Below are 21,396 nucleotides of genomic sequence, written 5' to 3'. Positions count from 1 at the left end.
TGGAGCAGCGCTGCTGCTCTATATTTTGTTTGTTTTTTTTTTTTTTTTCCCCCATCTAAGGGTTTATTCAGCTGGAATCACCTAATAGTCCAGGACATGACTGCTCGCTTCGCTCTTTCTCCAGAGGGCATGGCATTTCGCCCCGCAAACCCTCCCAGCGGCCGAGAAGGCCGGTAACCGGCCCAGGGGGGCTGAAGGTGGGCACCGGGCAGCTCCCCCTTCCCAACGGCACCGGCTTCCCCCAGCTCTGCCCGCAGTTTGCCGTGCCAGGCCCCCATGCCAGCCGGCAACTCTGCTCCCTCAGGCACGGCCGCGGCGGGGCTAAGGGGATGGCGCCTCCACGGCCCTCCCGCGCCCCGCGGAGGCCGCCCCCACTCCTGTTGGTGGCCGTTACCGGCCTCAGAGAGCCCCGGAGGGCCGTGAGGGGACGGCGGTGGGTCGTGAGGGGAAGGCGGGTGGTCGCGAAGGGACGCTGGAGGGCCGTGAGGGGAAAGCGTACGGAGGGGACGGCGGAAGGTCGCGAGGGGAAGGCGGGCGGCCGTGAGGGAACGGCGGAGAGCCATGAGGGGACAGTGGAGGGCTGCGAGGGAACGGCGGAGAGCCGTGAAGGGAAGGCGGGTGGGCGGGCGGCCGTAAACGAACTGCAACCACCGCCTCCCGCCGCCCCGTCCCTGAGGCGAACGGGCGCGGCGCCCCCCCCCCCCGCTCCCCCTGAGGCGCCCGCTGGCCCCGCCCCCGCCTCCCTCCCATTGGCTGATCCACCCGCCCGTCCGCCGCCGTGGCTTTGGACCTGTCAACCCCGCCGCGGGGAGGGGGGGGGACGCACATTAGCGCCCCCCCCCCCCCCCCCCGCCGGTCCCACGTGGCAGCGCCCGGCGCCCCGACGGGGCGGGCGGGACGGCGGGACGCCCCCTCACCCCCCCGCGGCCGGTGACACCCCCCCCCCCATCCCCCCCAACGGCGGAGGATGGCGGGGGGGGGCAAGCCGAGGGGAGGGAGCGGGCTACCGACATCCGGGCCCTTCGCTCGCCGCCGCCAGCCGCGGGTCAGCGCCGCCGCCGGACGGGCAGGTGGGTTCGGCACCGGGCGGGGGGGGGGGTGACCGGGGGGTCCCCCGCTGTCCCCAGCGCCCTCCTCCCGCCCCGCGGGGACGCTCCTGCGTGGGGCGGCGGCGGCTGCCTCCCCTCCCGCCCCTCCATCCCTCCCTCCGCCGGACGGGGGGGACGGTGCCCGGGTCTCCCGGAGGGGCCGCGGCACCGGCGGGTCCCCGAGCTGCGGCAGCACCCTCACCCCCGCCTTCCAGGTCTGCCGTTTTCCCCTCCCTCCTTTTTACCGGGTAGTTGTTATTAATAATTTTTATTGTTTTTTTTTCTTGAGCAATTAGTATTTTTTTTTTTATTTAATTATTATTTTTTTCCCTACGGTGGCAAAAACTTTTGCCGGAGTTGCTGCCGCAGCCGGCGCGATGCCGAGCGCTGCCAAGCGCCCGCCGGCTTAAGAGGATCGGCTTTTACTTGTAATTAAGGACAGGACGCGGAGGAAAGGGCGGGGGGCGGTTGTGTGTGACCCCATCGCGGCCCCTCTGCCCCTCGGCAGGGACCCGGTGGCTCAGGGTCATCCCCCCCCTCCCCGCCTCCGGTGCTGGGGAGCCCTGGGTGGGTTTTTATCCCGGTTATTTACCCGGCTGCTGCCCGAGCGCGGTGGGAACTCGGAGGCGGGTTGTGGCTCTGGGTGGCACCTCGGGCGAGGCGTTGTCCCCGCTGGTGCTGACGGGCTTCACGCTGTGTCACCGTGTCACTTAGGTTTGCCTGGCGCAGGATCCCCCCCCCGCCCGCACCTCCTCACCCCTCCCCGGATAACCTCTCGTCCTGCCTCCCCGGCGGCAGCACCGAGCTCGGGCGATGCGGTAAGTGCCGGCGTGGGAGCGGGGCTGGCTGCCCCCCGAGGGGGCTGCCCGGAGGAGGGGGACCTGGGGGGCTGCCGGTGTGTCCCCCGCTGCCCAGGGACCCTTGAGCCTGGGGGCGAGCATCCCTGGGATGGGATCAGCGTGGGGCGAGCATCCCTGGGGCGGGTTCAGCCCCGGTGTGGGGCGAGCATCCCTGGGGCGGGCCCGGCCCCGGTGCGGGGAGTGTGGGGAGAGCATCGTTGGGAAGGGCTCAGCCACGGTGTGGGGAGTGTGGGGCAAGCATCCTTGGGACAGGCTCAGCATGGGGCGATTATCCCTGGGATGGGCTCAGCCCCGGTGTGCGGAGTGTGGGGCGAGCATCCCTGGGATGGGCTCAGCCCCAGTGCGGGGAGCGTGGGATGAGCATCCCTGGGATGGGCTCAGCCCCAGTGCGGGGAGCGTGGGATGAGCATCCCTGGGATGTGCTCAGCCCCAGTGCGGGGACTGGGGGGCGAGCATCCCTCAGAGGTGCTCAGTGTAGGGGGGAGCATCCCTGAAATGTGCTTAGCCCCGGTGCGGGGAGCATGGGGCGAGCATCCCTTGGAGGTGCTCAGTGTGGGGCGAGCATCCCTCGGAGGTGCTCAGTGTGGGACGAGCATCCTAGGGATGATCTCAGCCCCGGCGTGGGGAGCGTGGGGCGAGCATCCCAACTGGCACGGCTGCCTTGCCACCTCCCGCACAGCTGGCAGGGGTCCTGGCATCCCCCAAACGTCCCCGCTGTCCCCTGTCCGCACACACCGTGCGGCAGGAGGGGGAGCTCGCACCGCGCCGGCTGAAGGGGACGGGGGGAACCCTGCAGGACAGGGGACAGGCCCGGCCTGTGCGGGGTCCCGGGAGCCCCCCTCTGCCCCGAGCAAGGGGAACCCCCTTCCTCTGAACTCCCCCTATTCCGCCAGCCCTCGCCGCGGCTCCGGCGCTGAATTTCCTTCTGCCCATATCGCGCTATTGATTGCTGAGCTGAACTTCCTCCCGAAATCATTAAACCTTAAAAAATTGATGGCACAATAGAGCCCTTTATTAGCCACATAACTTTTCTGGCTTTCTTCCTTTCTTCTTAATTTCTTTCTTTCTTTCTTTCTTTTCTTTTTTTTTTTTTTTTCTTTTAATCAACACAAAAGGGCAGAGCCTGAGCTCAGATTTGTGTCCTGTGTCGTCCCCCCCCGCCCCTCCTCCTCCACCCCAGCCACCCATCAGCACAGCCGTGCCGGGCTATTTATTAGGAAAAACGGCAAAGAAGGAATCGATGTGTGCAGGTTTTTTCTTTTCTTTTTCATCACAGCCTCCTCTCTTTACAGCCTGCAGATAGGTCTATTTATTTCGGCTCTTATAAATAAAAATATTTGAATGGGGACTGTAATATTTTATTCCCTGTCGTGCCCATCCTTCGGTCTAACGGCGGCTGAGTTCTTGCTCGATATTAACTTACCATTTTAGTAACAGTTGAGTTTTCCTGAAGGAAATCCCTCCGGGCTGGCCATTACCGTGTCATTGTATAACACAGCAGAAAGATGGATTACCTGGGTGGATCTCCTCCAGCGTGACTTCTCCAAGTGACAGACTTCAGCTAATTCATCCCCGCTCCCCTTGCAATCGTCGGGGTGGGTTTTGTAGATTCTAGGGAATATTTGCAGTATCCTTCGGCGTGCGGTTGTAAATACAGGCGCTGATTTTCCAGGTCGGACTGTTGGCAGCATCCCGCTTCCTGCAAAGCCCCGGCTCCTGGAGGCAAGTCAACCCCTTGTGAGTTGTCCTTTAGCGGAGAAATATGAAGTTTTTACTTTTTTGGGTTATTGCGAGAGGTTTTGAGATGTGTTTGATGGGTTTGGATAGAGGAGAAAGGAGGCAAAAAAAAATAATACTACATTTATATGTGTGGGTGTGTATGGGCGTAAAATAAATCGCACGATTTTGGAGCTGATATAACGTTTTGTTGAAGGATCCCTTGGTGATCCTGTGCTGGAGTGAAAGTCACGTAGAGGGGACACTGCCTCGCTGCGTGGCCTTGGGCCAGTCATTTATCTTCTGTGCTGCAGTGTCGGTGTCTCCGGAGCCTGGCTGCCTGCGCTGCCCGCGTTTCCTGCTGTCCCTGTCTTAATGCTGTCCCTCTCCTCCCCACCATCCCTGGAGGTGTTGAAGGCCAGGTTGGCTGGGGCTTGGAGCAACCTGGGCTGGTGGGAGGTGTCCCTGCCCAGGGCAGGGAGTTGGAACTGGATGATCTTTAAGGTCCCTTCCAACCCAAACCATTCTATGATTCTATTTTAATTTTCATGTGGCTCTTGCACCCCCTTATTTTTAGGGTGTTGCATCAGGGTGCTAACCCTGGGGTGCAAAGCGTCCCCCCCCTACAAATGCTTCCTTTCTGGCCCAGGAGCAATAGGTGCATCCCTCTGTGCTCTCCGTTTTCCAGGGGAATCCATTGATTCTGGGTAATGCCGACCGCCCTGCGTGCCCCCCGTTTGTCATCGCTACGGAATATTGCATGCCGCTGCTGGAAACGATGAAGCTGTAAAACAAGACTAGCTCGGAGGGGTTTGTAGTTTGCAGATGACACCAAGCTGAGTGGTGCGGTTGACACACCTGGGGGACAGGATGCCATCCAGAGGGACCTGGACAAGCTCGAGAAGCGGGCCAATGTGAACCTCGTGAGGTTCAACAAGACCAAGTGCAGGGTCCTGCACCTGGGTTGGGGCAACCCCTGGAATCAGTACAGGTGGATCTAATACAACCCCCCTGCCCTGGGCAGGGACACCTCCCACCAGCCCAGGTTGCTCCAAGCCCCGGCCAACCTGGCCTTGAACCCCTCCAGGGATGGGGCAGCCACAGCTTCTCTGGGCAACCTGGGCCAGTGTCCCACCACCAGTAAAGAGTTTCTTCCTCAGATCTCATCTAAATCTCCCCTCTTCCAGTTTAAAACCGTTCCCCCTCGTCCCACGGCTCCCCTCCCTGCTCCAGAGTCCCTCCCCAGCTTTCCTGGAGCCCCTTGAGGGACTGGAAGGTCTCCGCGGAGCCTTCTCTTCTCCAGGCTGAACCCCCCCAGCTCTCTCAGCCTGTCCTCCCAGCAGAGGGGCTCCAGCCCTCCCAGCATCTCCGGGGCCTCCTCTGGCCCCGCTCCAACAGCTCCGTGTCCTTCTGCTGTTGGTGCCCCAGAGCTGGAGGCAGCACTGCAGGGGGGTCTCCCCAGAGCGGAGCAGAGGGGTGATTAAGCCTTATCAAAAAGTTCTGAGTTTGCCCAGACCGGGGCTTTGCAGTTACCAGAACCAGGTGCCTGAAGACTTATTTAGGCAGCTAAATCTCTGTGAAACCCTTCTCCTTCATCGCCCAGAGCATCCCTGCTGTCCCAGCCGCCCTCCCACCGCAGCAGCCCTCTCTCCTCGGCGGCGGGGACTCTCCGTTCTTTTCTGCCACGCTCCAGAAGCTTATACAATTTTTTTGGCGCTTTTCCCTGAAGTCATTATTCTGGGTAACATGGTTTGTTTGTTTATCCTTTTTGGTTTTAATCATACATTTATTTATTTTATTTTTATTTTTTTTTTTATTGTGTCTGAAAAGCTCCAGGGCTTCCTTTCCCCTCCCTGCTCCCAGATGGTCGCCTGTAAAAAAAATAAAAAAAAGGAAATATTAGAATAAAAAAGGAAATAGTTCGGTTCTGCAAGGTATGAAGTTTGGCTTTTCCAGAGAGGATGTGGGAGAGAGAAAAGGAGGGGGAAAAAAAAGTGGCAGGTGTGTTTGGAGGGAAGGGTGTGCCCTGCCGTGTATTTTAAGCTCTGCTGGGTCCGTGCCACTCGTTTTACAGCGTTCGGGTGAAAAGGGATCCGGGTCTCGCTCTGCTTTTAATCTCACCGCGACCAGCTCGGCGAAACAACCCTCCTCGTTCTTCTGAATCCGTCTCATTTATTTAATTAGATTTTAGTCCTCCGTTGTCGTCGTTGGGAGGAGGTGCGTTGGCTTGTTTACCTAAGCTCGTTGGCCTGAAAGGGTTTGCATTTTTTCTTTTGGAGGAGGAGGAAGGAGCAGGCGGGTGGGGAACGGTGGAGCTTGCCAGGCTGCTGGTTTCCTCTCCAGTGGATCTCCAGGAGCAAAGGGAGTCGCTGTAAGAGCGGGGCTCAGAAGAAAGACTTCAAATGGGTGAGGTGACACTGCCTGTTCCTGGTGGCAAGGAGAACCAGGACCCAGCTCTGCCTCCAGTGCAGGTGGTGGTGCAATTCCCAAGGAGCAGGGCCAGGCTCTTGGCAGACCCCCATGGCTTGGAGGTCCAGCCCATGCTGGTGTCACCTTGGCTGCTGCGGCTCGCGGTGGCACCAACAACCCGTAGTAGTTGTCCACACGCGTGATCCTTCATGCAGTGTGACAAACATCTGGCATGGTTAGAGGAGGTGATCCAGGGCCTGGCCACAGATGTGGAGTTAGCCCACATTCTCATGGGTGCTGCTGGGCCACGTCAACCTGCTTTTGGACAACATGTTGGCTTCGTCAAGGTCAAGTGTGGTGCAGGTCTGCGCCTTGCCAGACCAGAGCTGGGATATTGCAAATCCACTCACCGCTTCTGCGTTGCTCACCAGCAGCAGAGCCTGCACGCCGCCTCGGGGCACTTATAGAGAAGAGGAGTGGTATGGGCTGATAGCATCTCATCCTGCCGGTCCATACAAATCAGCGCTGGAGCACGCGTTGGGCGTGCTTGTTGTTCCTAGAGGGAACAGGGTGGGTAGGGAGGCTGTCCCAGCAAGGACAGCTTTATCTGGGTCTGGCTTTGCAGAGGCGTGAGCTGATGGCCTTTAGTTGCTCTCGTTGTGGTCTAGGTGTTTTGGTGGGACTTGTGTCTCAATATGAAAGGTCTGTCTGAGGCTCCTTGTCCTACCTGAGATGGGGCTTCTGTGGTCCTCTTCTGGTTAAACGCTTAGACGGATGCTCTGTGGATTGGGGTTCTCTTTTTGTTTGTTTTGCTGGGGTTTTTCTTGGGATTTGGGGACATCTTCTGGTGTTACCTCCATTCTCCGCCAATGGCAGCCATGGTGCTTCCTTTTCTCCTGTGTGGTCTGTAGAGCTGGTGCTGCCTCTTGCTGCTGCTGTCAGGCTGCATATTGATAGCACGGCCTCAGTCATGGTTGGCACCTGAATGAATTACTGCAATACAAATAAATAAGGAAAAAAAAATAAGAGTATTTGCAAGAGCGACGGGTTGGAGATCTAACATTTATGCAGAGCCATTCATCAGAAATGACGCCCAAATGTTCTATAAACCCTCAGAGGCACGTAAAACGCTGCTCCCAGGCTTCAAGGCAGCATCAACTGTTTAATAACAAAACTACACCACAGTTCAGGACCTGAAATGCAGAATTACTGCCTCCACTTGGAGCTGCAGGGAAAATTTGCGTCCAGAAATAGGATGAATCCTATTAGAAACTGGCCAGGGCATCTCCTATGAACGTGACGTGGGCATTTGATTTATAGAATCATAGAATGGTTCGGGTCAGAAGAGACCTTAAAGATCATCTAGTTCCAACCCCTCTGCCGTGGGTGTCTGCCAGTGGGCAAACCCAGCAGCTTTATGGCTTATCTCAAAGTTGTCACCTCTGCCAGCCAAGCATTCCCAAGATGGACATGGGTCCTTTTGGGTGCTGGGGCGAATGATGCTCTAGAAAGTCGTAAGTAACCTTTTGGGGTACTGATTTGCCGAGAAAAGTGGTGTCTCCCATCCTGTTGTGGCTACTTCTTGCAGATTTTGGGTCTAATGCAGGCGAGATTCACCAGTCTGCAAGATGGCCTTTGGCCCTGTAGGACCTCTTGGTCTCTGTTCCTGGTGGAAGAAGCCTTTCCAACACTGGCTGAACCTTCCCATTGCATCATGTTTAACAACACGCAGCACAGGAGGAGGTTGGGAGGGAGGAGAAAAGTTTACTTCTTGCCCTCTATTTTCAGTTTAACCCCCAAATGATATTTTTATTTATTTATGGGCTCAGGCCTTCTCCTTTCTCCAGGCTTTGCCTAGCGTAAGACCTGAAGATTTGCATGCGTGATCAAATCTGATGGGACTAAACAAATCAGCATTAGCAAATGTATGGACCTCAAGCTAATTGGCAGGTGATGAACTCCATGACTGCAACGAAGACGAGCCCTTCTGTAGAGCATGTTGTACCTTGGCACAGAGACACGAGCAAGAAGCCACTGGCAACTTTTAAATATAAATCCCTTCAGGGGATTTATTTTTAGGTTGCCTGGCTTTGTGATGAACGCACGATCAAAGTAAAACCAAAAAAGGGTGGGCAGGAGCAGGGTGACCTCAGCTAGGTCAGCAGTGAGCTTGAGGTTAAAATCCAGAAGATTCACTAAAATTGGTGACCGTTTGCAGCTTGAGAATTAAGTTCCAGAAGTTAATCACGGTGATGCAAGAGAAAACGTTTCAGGGTATTCATTGTCGCTGTTAAGCATCTTGATTGTCAATTAAATAGAGGAGAAGAGAAACATGACTGATGATAGTCACTGGAGTTGCTCAGCGGGGATTTGCAGGCAGCGTTGTTATTGCATTGCCGTCTGCCGGCAGCGCTCCGCCTGTCAGCCCTGCCTTTATAAATCGTCCTTTTTTGGATGTTTGCAGCTTGGAGTATCTTTTAGGGGCTGGAATTTGGTACCGGGGGGCCTTGGTCTTCTCTTTAACCCAAAGGCACCGGGCGTTGGTGCGGACCTGGTGTTGGCCGGTGCTGTCGATTCATTAAATTTATCCCTGAGACTCTGTTTAAAAGTATTTCTTTTTTTTTTTTTTTCCCCCAAGAAGACAAACACTTCTTGGCCAGCCTGTTGAGAAGCACGGAGACGCCATGTGAAATTGTAAGTGGGAAACAAGCAGCAGGGTTTCTTTAATGATGACCGTTTCCAATGATGAGGTTACAAATGAGCCCTTTGATAACGTGCAACTCATATGACGACACAGGAACGTACCGGGTTCAGGTCGTAAATTTAAAGTGGCCCACGCTAACGACAGGCGTCGCAAAATAACCATCAAGCTGGAAATTAATTTAGGGTCAGTTTACAAATAATTGGTTTTATGATTCCCCTTCGAAATAGGAAAAAGAGGATCTTACCCTCATTTTTTTGTGATGTTGATGCAACTCGAGCGTCTCACTTCAGCAGCTTCATGTGTACGTGTACGGATGTACTCCTGCAGCACCGCCCGTGTTATTTTTTGATGCCTTTTTTAATGCCTTTTATTATGGACCGAGCTCACACCACTTCCAAGTGTGAGTGATTTTGTTCGCCTGGATAATCCATTGATTTTCAGGAGCAGACCCTCACCGGGGCTCTGCGTGCGGGGTTATTCTAAGCCCATTATCTTTATCGGGCTTTGAATTGTAAAGAAATGGCCGGCCATCCCTGTAAAATACCTGTTTGCTCTTGGTTTGAGTGTGCAATCCCAGCTGAAAGCGAGAGGTAGAAAAACTATCGCCTTAATACGCAGCGTCTAGGGTGAAGCAGGGAGGAGGAGGGTGGTATCTTCACAGCATCTTCACAGTGGCTTTGGAGGTCATCTTATTTACACCAACAGCTTCTTTAGAGAAACAAGTTGGAGCCTTTAGCAAAGCCCTGGAGCAAAGTGCCGTCAGCCCTGGCTGTGGATGGGCTGAGGGTGGTGGTGGCATCTCGGGGTTGGTGATGCTGAGCAGCCCTTCACACCGTAACCCGTATCGGACCTGGACCGCTTCCCCAGGATGCGCTTGCTGCAGAGCTGGGGGTAAAAAAAGATGCGGTACTGGAGCTATTTGTCCCACGGCCAAGCTGAATTGCTGGATCGCTTGGATTTTTTGGGGGGGAGGAATAGAGGAAAAAGGCACTTTTGATTTTGAAACATGAGTAATTGGGGAAGATGCTGCTGTGCCAAGCACTGAGCTTCCCTTTTGGCATCCGCGGATGAGCGTGCCATTGGGGTGCTCCTCTTCTGGGAGGCTCAAAGGCAGGAAAAGGCATTAAAAAGAAAGAGAGAAATCAAACCCCCCTCCCCTCCTCCAAGAACAAACAGAAGAGGAAATGAAAGTCATCGTCCAGTCTTGAGTTTCCTCTGTTTTGGCAAGAGTTAACGCAGCGTCGGAGGGGAAATCTGCTGTGACTTTCCATTGTTGCTGCCTAGGGATGCAGGATAAAGGGGACCGAGGTGTGGGGGATCGGGGCACCGGTGGCAGGATTTTCGGGAGATAACGCTCCTCTTCACCCCACCCAACTTGGCATGGTGGTGCCTTCCTTGGTGGCATGAGTATGGACATCCTCGCCTTCACAGGTGGTCCTGCTGCATGAGCACCCTTCATGAGATGGACCTCGAGGGCGTGTTTTTGGGTGGAGGAGTGGCCGGTGGGTGCATGGGGGTTGACCACTGGCTGGTTCTGAACCTCCTCTCGCCCATCTCGCCCTGGTGGTCTCGGTGCTGCTGCAATTTTGGCCCCGGTCCCTACTGTCTCTCGCCGGTGCCTCCCAGTTGCTTGGCAACCCCAGTGCTGCTAATGGGACTTAGTCATTCCCCGGTGCTCCTGTCCTCTCCTGCGCCTTCTCCTCCCTGCCGTTCTCTGCGGGAATAGGAAAATGCCACACAGCCACGGGGGTCTGGCATGGTCCAAGTCCCCTGCCATCTCCCGGGCTCCCCAAAGTGGGCTCACAGCTCACCAGGCTCTTCTCTCCGTGATGAACTTCAGACCTCCGCAGTCATCGGAGGCGAAGAAGCTCTGCCTGGAAGAGTGGCTGCTTGTCCTTGGGGTCCGAAGCCCCAGGAGAGAACCTGGGGAAGGGCAAGGATCAGGGTCAAGTCCCCCGTCCTGCTCTCTGTTATCCTGAATCCGTGCAACCCACCTTGTCCTCCGGGAGGGGCTTCAAACCAGGCTTGTTGTGAGACTCTTTTCTTCGTTATTTCTTCCCTGATTGGACTCTGCCAGGTCGTGTCTAGAGGTGAAAAGGGAGTTTGAAGAAATGTGCTGCCTCCAAGTTGGTGGGGATGGCTGGTCCTTCCCGATACCCTCTCAAGTCCTTGGAGCACATGCACTGTGGATGAGGAATAAAAGAGTTTCCGTTGCGTCTTTTAACTGGATGTGCGAAACATTTTATAAATTTCCAGACAGGCTGCTGGCATGCTTGTGTAGGGATGGGAGGGGTTCTCCATCGTCTTTAGTTCAGGATTGGGTGTCTTCCTGAAAAACGTGCTTTAGCTCTAATGTCACATCTGAGCTTCATGAGGCTCCGCTCTTCGGATTCAGGCGAGGTTAGCTCATCTTAGAGATCCCTTGTAGGTAAAATCCCGTGAATTTACTGAAATCTGGGATCAGTGACTGTTTTTAGCCCATACTTCTGATGGAAACCCGTATGAGAGCTGGAACAGGTTGTTCAGAGAGGTGGGAGATGCCCCATCCCTGGAAACATTCCAGGCCAGGTTGGATGGGGCTCTGAGCAACCTGATCTAGTTGAAGATGTCCCTGGCCATGGCAGAGGGGTTGGACTAGATGGTCTTTCAAGGTCCCTTCCAACCCAAACCATTCGATGATTCTATGATGATCTGGAGGTTGGGAGCGGAACTTGGAGACAGCCCATCGGCTGGACCGCGTATCAAACCAGGACATCGCTCCATGATGAGTCCTGAATTTAGAAACCGCATGCATGCAAGAACGGAATCTAATTGGCCAATTGCATACTAATTCATAGCAATTACCCATGCAAATTAGCTGCATAATTTTGCATTCGTTGTGTGCAGGCATTTATGCATAGTGTTTCCTGCAAAACGTTGGGATGGTTTTGTGCCCACTCTGGATCTGGATGGGGTCGTCCCGGGCTGGGTTGGTCATCCCGGTGGCAGGACAGGTCGAGGGTGTGACATGCTCAGGCATAAGAAGGAATCCATTTTCCCATGGGATTTCCAAAGCCGTGCGGTTCCTTACCCCTGGAAAACTCCTTCACCTTCAGCTCGGTTCTTTTGATGGTTTTGGGGGAGAGCAGACATGCAGGAGGGGCATCCCTGAAACTGTTCTCGGAGGTGCTGCTTCTTTTCTTTTTTCATTTAAAAAGAAATGAAATAACGAGCGAAGCGGCTCTTTTTTTTTTTTTTTTTTTTTTTTTCCTTCTTCTCGTTCTTTAGAAAGCACTTAGACTTTTTAATCTCTGCCGAGTGTGTCATGGGCTGGAATCTGCATAGACCTGTGCCTGCTTCATTCCTGCCTGCTTTGCCTGTCTGAAGAAGTCGCTTTAGAGGCAGTTTGCTGCCTGCGCTATCCCAGAACCACCGTTATTGCTTCACGCTCCGCAGCCTGATCTGGGATGTAAATCTCAAGTCTCTTGCTTTGCCTTTCAATTCGCTGCATCCCGGAGCTTGTGCCTTGACAAGGGCTCTCCTACTGATCTCCAAAAACGTTCCCTTATCTCTGTCTGCATCTGTCTACTTCATAGCTCCGTGTGTTGATGGTGGGCAATGAAGATGGTTTGATATTCATCTAGCGCGCCCAGGATGCCACGAGGATAGGAACATCAGGGTTTTCTTCCGTAGGCAGTCCCAAATAAACACCAAGAATATTTTTAGCCACATGACACCGCCATCTATGAGGTATATGTTGCAGTTTGGTATATGTTTTATGTATATTACAGGTATACCTTGGTTGCTCGGTCATCTTTAGAGCCCTATCTATGGGGGCTTCAGGAGGAACGGGGAAGCAGATCATTTGCACCTCCTCTAAAATAATCTGAAAAATGGGGTGCTGTATGTAATACAGCCGCGGTTGTGATTTTTTTAAGGTCATCTCTGTTGGAGCCCGCTATGCCTGGCAAGCGTAAAATAAAAACTAGGCCCGTTTTTTCCACGGCTGAAAATCCCCCGTGTTATTTTCAAACGTTGCAACAGTTTGTACTTTAAAGGCACCATTTTCGTAGAGCTTAATATCGCCTCTCCCGTCTTTTAGAATTGCATAGTTTTGCAAGAGATAATTGCCTATTCGGGAGACAAAAAAGCTAATTTCGCTGAGGGCTCTATTCTTTTTCTTAGCAAAGTTGCTCCTTGTTGGGAAGCGTCTTGCAAGTCATGTGTGTTTGGATGAGTCTGGAGGGGAACGAATGGGTGGACGATGTGCAGGTGTGGCTCGTAAAAAAAAAAAAAAAACAACAAAAAAACCAAACCACACACAAACCACTTATTTTTTTTTCTGCTGCTTCGGATACCACTGCTGGACACCTTTCCCTTGGCTGCTCTGCCTCCTCTCCTGCTCCACCTTGAGCTCCTGGGGACGGGGACATCTTTGTGGTTTTTGGCAACCGCCGTGGTGGGTTCAGCAGGGGATGCGCACGCCCAAAATAGTTGCAGTTGCACTTCTCTTTCGGTCTTAAGCTATTTTCGTTAGTATTACGGGATGGTTTTATGTCTTTCCAAATATGCAAACCTTCAGACAGTGCAATCTGAAGCAAACGGCTCCACGCAGCCTTTCCATGCTTCCCCAGGGCTCCCCGCATCGTGCTGGCCCCAGGGCTGGTGGTGCCTTGGGTGGCTGAGGTGGCTAATGAGTGTCTGGTGAGTCAAGTCCTGGGGGACACCCAGGTGACTGAGGTGACCTGGAGGGCTAAATCTTCCCCCCTATGCTCAGGCATGTCCTCTCCTTCTTCCCTGTGTTGGGCATATCTCCACATTGACCTTCTGCTATGGGGCTTCCTCAGAGTCCATCACCAGGATGATCCCCACCTGCCCATGGGCTCTCCTCCACCCTCCCCACAGCTGAAGCTCATCATCTAGTCACCTCCAGGTCAGATCCTTCAACAGCTGAGCAAGAAGAGGCTCTGCTGCAGGCATGGCAGGTTGGCCAGCCGACTGTGTCTATAGGTTATCAATAATAATTCATGAGGAGCATAAAGGAAGCAGTGTATCTCCATGGAACAGCTTTTCTCAGGTGGATGAAGGATGGATGCCGGTGGCAGGATTGTGGTAGGTAGCTTTGGTGTGCGGTTGTGTTTGGGAAGGGGGCTGTGGTGGTGCTTCTGCTTGTTGCTGTTTTCTGGAGGTGCGGTGGTCAAGTTTTGCTCTTCTTTGGAGGTGGAGCTGCTCAATATGAGTTTTCAGGGAGGGACAAAGGAAAAGGGAATTCTCTTTAATCCAGGCTGAGCACTGCAGAGCCCCATGGGGGTGGTTTGCAGCCCCTCTCGGGCAAGATCCATGTGAAAGTGGCAAATCTTCAATCTTCCCTTTGGGGCTCACCTTGCTGAGGCAGTAAGTGAGGTGACTTTGTGCAGGCTGGTGTGACCTCACCTGAGACATCTGCCCCACTTCTCACCTTCTTCTGCCTCTAGTTTTGGTGTGCAGAAGGGCTGTAGCTCGCTGGGGCTGTCGGACCTGACAAAGGCACCAAAGCAATCCCCAAACCACGTGCTTGCTCCCAGCCCACCCTCCGCTTTGCTGGTGGAGATGGGGACAGTGGTGGGATTGCACGTTAACCCTGGAAAAAATGGATGGAATGAAAAAAAAAAAGCCTTATTCCGTATTTGAAAGAGGAAAGAAAGAAAGGGGAAGCTTTGGGTTTTAGCAGGTGCCCAGAGAAACTGGTACAGGGTGTCTTGCTCTCCTGCAGGCATCCTCTGTGACCGGGGGCAGGTTGCTCAGGTGTAGCATTGCTGGAGTTATCACGGCTCACGTGGACGTAGCCGAATTAGCTGGATTCCAGTTAACAGGGAGCTGCAGCCATGCGTAGCTGCGGGCTTCCTGAGGTTGCTGGGTGGCTCTGAGAGCTGGGGCTGGGGTCAGTGGGATGCAGGAGGAGCGTTGGTGTCTGTAGAGGGAGAGCAGACCCTGAGGTGGGCTCAGCGCTGCTTTGGGCTGAAGGGATGCTGTGATGTTTGACACCAGCTGAAGATGGACGTGGTGGCTTCTCTTGTGTGCCCCGTGCTTGGTAGGGCGTGCTCATGGTCTTGGGCAAAGCCCGGGAAGCAGTGATCGGTGTTGTCTTCTAGGTCTGGGCAGCTCTGCTCTGCCCCAGGAGGTCCCCGTGCATGGGTAGGGTGCCCTGTGCCTCCAGGGAAAACCAGCGCGCAGCTCTTCCTGCACCCTGGTGTCTTTTCTCCATCATAAGCTTTGAGTACCTGGATTGAGGTTGGACCAAGCCTTGGATGTGTTGGTGACTACATTTAAGCAGGAGATTTTTGAGCCGTGGTGTGACGAGTAGAAAGCCGGGGAGTCATCCTGGACTCAGCAGAAACCTTTTTTACCCTGTTCAGCCTAATTGTCCTCACTGTCCCTCCAGCTCCTCCATTAGTACAGAGGAACATCAGCTGGGGTTGCCTTCCTGTCTGATATGGGTTCTTCTGCTGGCAAGTTGGCTTTAGGTTATCAGCTTTTTTTTGAAGTCCCACCAGAGTGGATCTGTCCCACAATATTCACCCTTCCCTGACTCCTGTGCTACTCGGTCCATCTTTTGACTTAATCTTGCCTGAGGCCTTTTGAATTGCCCATGGGATGTAGGAGGAGAACTTGTGTCTATGGACAGTTGTTTAGTTGGGGTTCCTGTGGCATTTTCTTTTTAATAAGATGTACCGTCCGGCAGCAGTAGAGGTTTTTTTGGTTCCTTCTTGACCTTAATGTATAAGAAAATGGCATTTGTGCCTTGCTTGTTTTCATTACACCTGAAGAGAAGAGTGAAAGGTGGCTCAGACATGGAGGTAGTTTTGGGTGAGGAGTAAAGCATGAGTTCTGGTCCTCTTACAGGGGAGGACATGATGGATAAAATACTGAAACAATAGGAAAAAGAGAGATATGGGAAAAAATGTGTGATGCCATGGGGTGGGGCTTGAAAGAGTGGTTGGGCCTGTGGGAGATGGTTCGTGAGCTGCAGGTGAAGGATCTCACCTGGAGGTGGCTGGAGGATGAGCCTCAGCTGTGGGGAGGGAGGAGAGGAGCCTGTGGGTAGGAGGGGTGGGGGGATCATCCTGGTGGTGGACTCTGGAGAAGCCCCCCAGCATGAGGCTGATGTGATGGAGTGCTGTCTGAGATGGGGGAGCAGGAGAGGACATCCCTGAGCGTGGGACGTGGCGAAGGTAAGAGTGAACCTCGTGGCATTGGAAAACACCACGTTTTTGAGCTTTTCTTTGAAACGATGAAGGTGAAAGGTTTTTACGACTTTATTTTTCGGGTGAGCGCAGCTGGGACTCTGCTGTAATCGCAGCCCTTTGGGAGCCGGGGGCGGGGGGGGCGGAACCACCAGCGTTGGCCACCACGGCCGGCGTGCTTGGTGGCACCTCGCGCAAGGGCAGCCTGGGCAGGGCTTGGAGGACGCTGCCGCCTTCTCCCTGCCCGCGGCGTTTCGCTGGCGGCTCGCTGCGAGGAGCAGCGGAGCGGAGCGTTCCCATGCCCTGGCTCTGCCGGCCGGCCGAACCCCGCGCCGGCTGGCTTCCTGGCCACGATTCCTCATTAAAAAGCAACAAGCGGGGAGAAACCTGGGGAGCGTAAAAGTACAAGCCTGATGCTAAAGCGAACCAGATGCCGCTCGGGCCGCGATGCCCCGTGGTCCGTAGGAGTGAGGATACGGGGGCGGCAGGGAGGGGAGAGGAGGGAGCAGCACAAGCCAGAATAATCCCTTTTTGTGTTTTGTTTTGTGTGTTTTTGGTTTTTTTTCTCTCTTCTGAAGCGTTTTGGTCTCGCCCCTGGACAAAAGCAGGATAGTGCGGTGTGTCATTTCCTCCCCCGGCAGCTATTCAGCGTGGCACCGTGTGGGCTCTGCCACCCCCTCCCCTGCCCTGGGCACAGATTGCTCCTTGTTCCAGTTGTCTGTACCACCCAGGGTTTCCTTTCCAAGTTTTCTCACACCCTTTTATAGCTGCGCGGAGGAAAGCTTTAAAGCCGCGCAACCAAGGAACCGAGTAGGCAGGAGGGATATCTTTCAAAACCAGGCGTGTTCCTCTGCCGAGCCGCGGCGATGGAGGTGGGCTGGGTGAGCTCTGGTGGTGCCCTGCCCGGAGAAGATCAGGTTCAGCCCTTAAATAAGCTCCTGTCTCGTAGCCAAGAGGGCAGCTGGTCGCGCATGCCGTGTATCGATGAGTCTTTTAAAAATGAGAGCAGCTGCATTTTTTTTCAGGTCCCGATCCGGGCGCGGAGGCAGAGCGGGAGGACAGGATCCCGAGCGGGACGGATCTGAGCTGGAGAGCACTGGTTGCCCCCTGGCTGGAAAGCTGGTTTGGTGAGGCGGCCCTGATGGTGAAAGCATCAAATCCGGTGGTGTCTCGTCCGTTTTGGGGACAGGGGAGAAATCCAGGTTTGCTGATCTGGCCGCGGAATCGGCGTGAGGCTGTCCTTTCTATTTTTCTTGAGCTGATCAGCAGCTCTTTTCACCAAGGAGCCATCCCATGGGCAGGACCTTCTGCCCTCACCAGTCTGCTTCGGTGGCAATCAAACGGGTGGCCTAGAGGCAAGCAGCCGTTCATTCCAGCCCTTATTTAGCATGTGATAAAAGACGCCGTATACCTTGTCTTCCGGTCGATAAGCCGTATATTACACAGAAGTGGTGCACGAGTCGATGCCTTTGCGTCAAACGAAGGCTTCTCGTGGGCTCCTTTCCGCTGGAATCTCTCGGCCTGGATGCCGGATCGCCGCTCGAAGGATGGGGAGCGGTACTGTTCCACAGTAATTGGTCACTGAATTATTTAGCTGCACAATCGCTGTAGCAGCAACGACCCCAGCGAACGCTTAACTTGCAATTGTCTCGGCTGGGAAACAAATACAGGGCGCTGCAAACTCCGTGGAGCCCGGAGGCAGGATAATTCTGTAGAAACTGTGCATTTTTTTTTTTTAAAAATAAAAAAGCTTACAGTTATTTTGTCGATGATGGCCCTGTGCAGTGGAAAGTGTATGCTAATCTCTGATCGGCTGCTGCCTTTTAATGTGTGAGCTGAATTCTGCTGCTTTTCTAAGGAAAAGGTAACGTTAATCCGTTGCAGGTTCCCCAAATTAAAGGGCAGTGTCTTTCTGCACCTTCTGAATTCAGCAGCGGTCGCCGCAGATGCGGTTGAGCTGTAACTCATGCGCTCCTGACCTGGGGTCCCTGCGGGAGACGGGCTAATTGACAAAGCGGCCTAACTTGGCAAGCAGAAAAACCCCACCAAAACAGGCGCTTTGTCCCCCAAACCCGTGTTGCGGTGGCTTGAAGCTGGTTGAAGACCACCAGCTCTTTCCGCGCGCGGTTCAAGACCAGGCGTTGCGGTGACGACGCTCTTCCTGCTCTAGGGCAGAACCTCGCTACTCGTGGATTTTTCTCCTTGATTTTCAGCTTGGGAAGTTGAAAGCCCTCTGCCTTTCAGGCGCGTCTTGAAAACCCACCAGCCGAAAACCCGCTCTTGGTTATATTTGCCTCCAAATTGCTGGCAGGAGGCTTTGCGCGCTGATCGCTCTGAGTACCAACTCCGCCGCGAGTGCAGCCCGTCATTCAGGGGACTCCCAGTTCCTCGTCTGCCGAGCCGTTTCTCCTGCCCCTTTGGTGTCTGTGTGTGTAGGAGTATCTAAGAGCTCCCTGGTGACTCTTCAGGGTTTGCTTTGAATTGGCCTGCGATCTGCCGGCTTAAACGTTGTTCTCCCGCGTAGGTGCCGCCTGCGTTCTCAACGCGGCGCTCAGGGAAGGATGGTGTGACCCCGATTCCTCGTGTTAGATGTTCTTCTCTGAACGAAAAGCCCAAAGCTACGTTATTTTGCTCCTGGGGACGGAGGGCGAGCGGGGTGGGGGGGAAGAAAAGGAGGTGCGGGCTGTTTGCAGGGTCGTGTTCGCAAGCCGCTTGTCCCAGCAGAGCCTGGTGTTTGCTGTGGGATGGGCTGTTCCTTCATCGCTTTGTTATTTGAGTTCGTATAGCACTGAGGAATTGGGAGGTTCCCCTAATTTAGGGATGGAGGTGGCCATATGAGCAGCAGTGGGTCTCCATGAGTGTCCCCAGGGACCAGCAGCTGAAGCTTTCCCATCCCGCCGCGTAGACACGACCGCTGGTAGATGCTCTGATGACTTTTCCAATCGCGGTTTGATTATTGCTATAAATCCGTTATTGACTTGCCGCCGTGCCTGGCAGACCCAGCCCCGGAGCAGGGCTCTGCTTCGCTACGCGGGGCGTAAATATTCTGCTGAAATGTCCCAAAGAGCTGATTTTTTCTACTGCCTTGCTCCTGTCCGGTCCCACGGCAGGAGGTTTGATGCTCACCAGCCTAGGTTTGCTTTTCCTTGTCTTCGCGCCATTCTGTTGATGCCGTGTAAGCGGCAGCAGGATCCAACCCTGTGCTTCAGACCTTCCCATAGCTGCATCTCGGGGAAGATTAATCTTCCTAATGGAAGCCGGGCTTGTGACAGCTGTGACTTTCAAACCTTGGTCTGTCTCGATACTGAAGAAACCAGGGAGATCTGGAAGGCTCGTAACTTCCTGAGCGAGTGATGTGTAAAGCAAAATAGTTGTAATTAACTTCAAAGCATGAAATAGTCTGTCTTTCAAGCAAAAAAAAAAAAAAAAAAAAAATTCCTCCCTAGGCTTGCGTTGAAAATGAATGGTTTTTCATGTCACGTTAGCCCTGCCTTATAAAAAACAAAAAAAGGTATTTTTTTTTTTAAAATTCTGAATTGTAAGAGGTAACAGATAATGAAGTTCTCCCTTTCATAGTAACAGCGTGATTCTGTCACTGGGGCGAGCTGCTTGAAGCCTGCGTGTTTGGAAACAGGGTTTAAGTTGTGTAAATCAGCGTGCGGTCACTTAATTAAACACAATCAAGGCTTTGTGGGTCCCTGAAGACGAGTGGCATCAAGTAAGGGCCAGGGCAGAGGGGGCAGCAGGGCTGATGCTGGTGCAGGGGATGGAGGTGGAGCCTTTTGCATAGTTCCTATGTCTATATGGGACCCGCCTTGTAGCTGATAGAGGTGACCACGGTACATAAGGATGGAGAACGTGAGGGGACCATAAGGAGGTTTAGACCTTGACTATCTCCCCATGTGGATTGTTTGGGGCTCTGCATGGACCCCATGCAAGCAACCCAAGCTTGAAGGATTTGGCCGTTGGTTTCTAAGCACCGTCCGGCAGCTCTGGTTTTGCTGCCCCATTGTCTCCTTCCTGCACGGAAATGCTGGGTGAGGAGTTTCTTCCGAAACAAACCCCGCGTTGGCAAGGCGGCCCCGTCTCCATTTCATGCACCCTTGCCTTCGGCTTGGGGCCTGAGCTTGCATCCCAGGAAAATAATACATGTCCAGGAGGCCAAGACAAACAATGTCTGCCTGCTTTTTTTATGACCTCTTGTTGTTCCTCCCAGCCATCAACACTATTCCCTTAATAAAGGACGTTTTAATCTCCGTAGGGGACTTCCGTACTTCTCATGGGTAAAGCCAAGGCAGTTGGCAAAGGGAAGACGTGGAGAGACTGGGGGCTCCTGCTCTGTGCAGCTCTTTTCATGGCAATGTTTTGATTTAGATCGTTATTCCAGTTCAGAACTGAGGAGGATGAGTATGTTTTAAACTGAAAGAGGGGAGGTTTAGATGAGATATTAGGAAAAAAATTCTTTACTGTGAGGGTGGTGAGGCAGTGGAACAGGTTGCCCAGAGAAGCTGTGGCTGCCCCATCCCTGGAGGGGTTCAAGGCCAGGTTGGCCGGGGCTTGGAGCAACCTGGTGTGGTGGGAGGTGTCCCTGCCCAGGACAGGGGGTTGGAACTAGATGATCTTTAAGGTCCCTTCCAACCCAGACCATTCTGTGATCCTTTGAGAAGGACTGTTAGATTTTAGTGGGAAATGCGGGCACTGGATTTTGACGAGAGGCAAGATGCTACAGCTGATAGTCGTCTCCCCTGGGACTAACCCAGCGGCTGGTCTCAGCCTGGTGACTTCAAGCGCCGACGGTGGCCCCACCACCCCAGGGCCCTTTGAAAACCCTTCCAGGAACGTTGGGTAGGTGCAAATAACTCATCCCAGCACTGGGGACAAGGGCATCAACACTCTACTTGAAGCCCCAACTCCTCGCATTGGATGCTGGTGTGGGTTGTCCGCTTTGGCCGGTGGAGTGAAGGGGAGAGCAAGATGGTCTGCTGCCTTCATGGTTTGAAGGAGAAGCTCAGAAACTTGTCCGCCATGCAGACTTAGAGGCAAAGAAGTGATTTGCTTAAGCCATGGGAATTTTTTTTGGAAACTGCCACAGGGGTTTTGAACCTCCAGGGCTTGCAGTTCCAAGTGTGACAATTAAAAGTTTGGGGTATTTAGTGAACTCTGCATAGCTGTTTTTCCTCTTTCATAGTTCCATCATACCTTCTAATTAATTCCCTTTAATTGCTTTTAATTTCCTTTCCTCCTTATTTCTCCGTCCGTATAACTAGTGCTGTCATCCTTTTAGTTTGCCTTTCATGTTGGAGACTCTCTGTTTGATTTCGTTTCACCCACGTTGTGTCTTGCAGCTATTTCATTCCTGGAAAGCTCCGTCTCCAGAGATAAAATCTAAGTGGATTCAGAGAACCTAAAAGGATCGC

General features: G+C 53.7%; 1 protein-coding gene across 3 annotated transcripts in view; it reads left to right on the top strand.

The window, feature by feature from the left end:
* Positions 1-1,014: 1,014 nt before the first annotated feature.
* The window catches only part of LOC128902582 (zinc finger and BTB domain-containing protein 7C-like), a 163,495-nt gene continuing 143,113 nt past the window's right edge, over positions 1,015-21,396 (top strand). The window contains exon 1 of one of the 3 annotated variants that reach the window (XM_054185848.1): positions 1,015-1,070. The gene's annotated coding sequence lies outside the window, so the exon portion shown is untranslated. Of the gene's footprint in view, positions 1,071-1,853; positions 1,907-17,067; positions 17,182-21,396 lie in introns of those variants that run through there. The other 2 variants (XM_054185849.1, XM_054185852.1) reach the window with 2 other exon arrangements.

The sequence above is a fragment of the Rissa tridactyla genome, chromosome Z, assembly GCF_028500815.1.
Source record: "Rissa tridactyla isolate bRisTri1 chromosome Z, bRisTri1.patW.cur.20221130, whole genome shotgun sequence".
Taxonomy (NCBI): Eukaryota; Metazoa; Chordata; class Aves; order Charadriiformes; family Laridae; genus Rissa; species Rissa tridactyla.
Note: the sequence above shows the minus strand (reverse complement) of the source record. Positions and strands in the feature narration are given on the sequence as shown.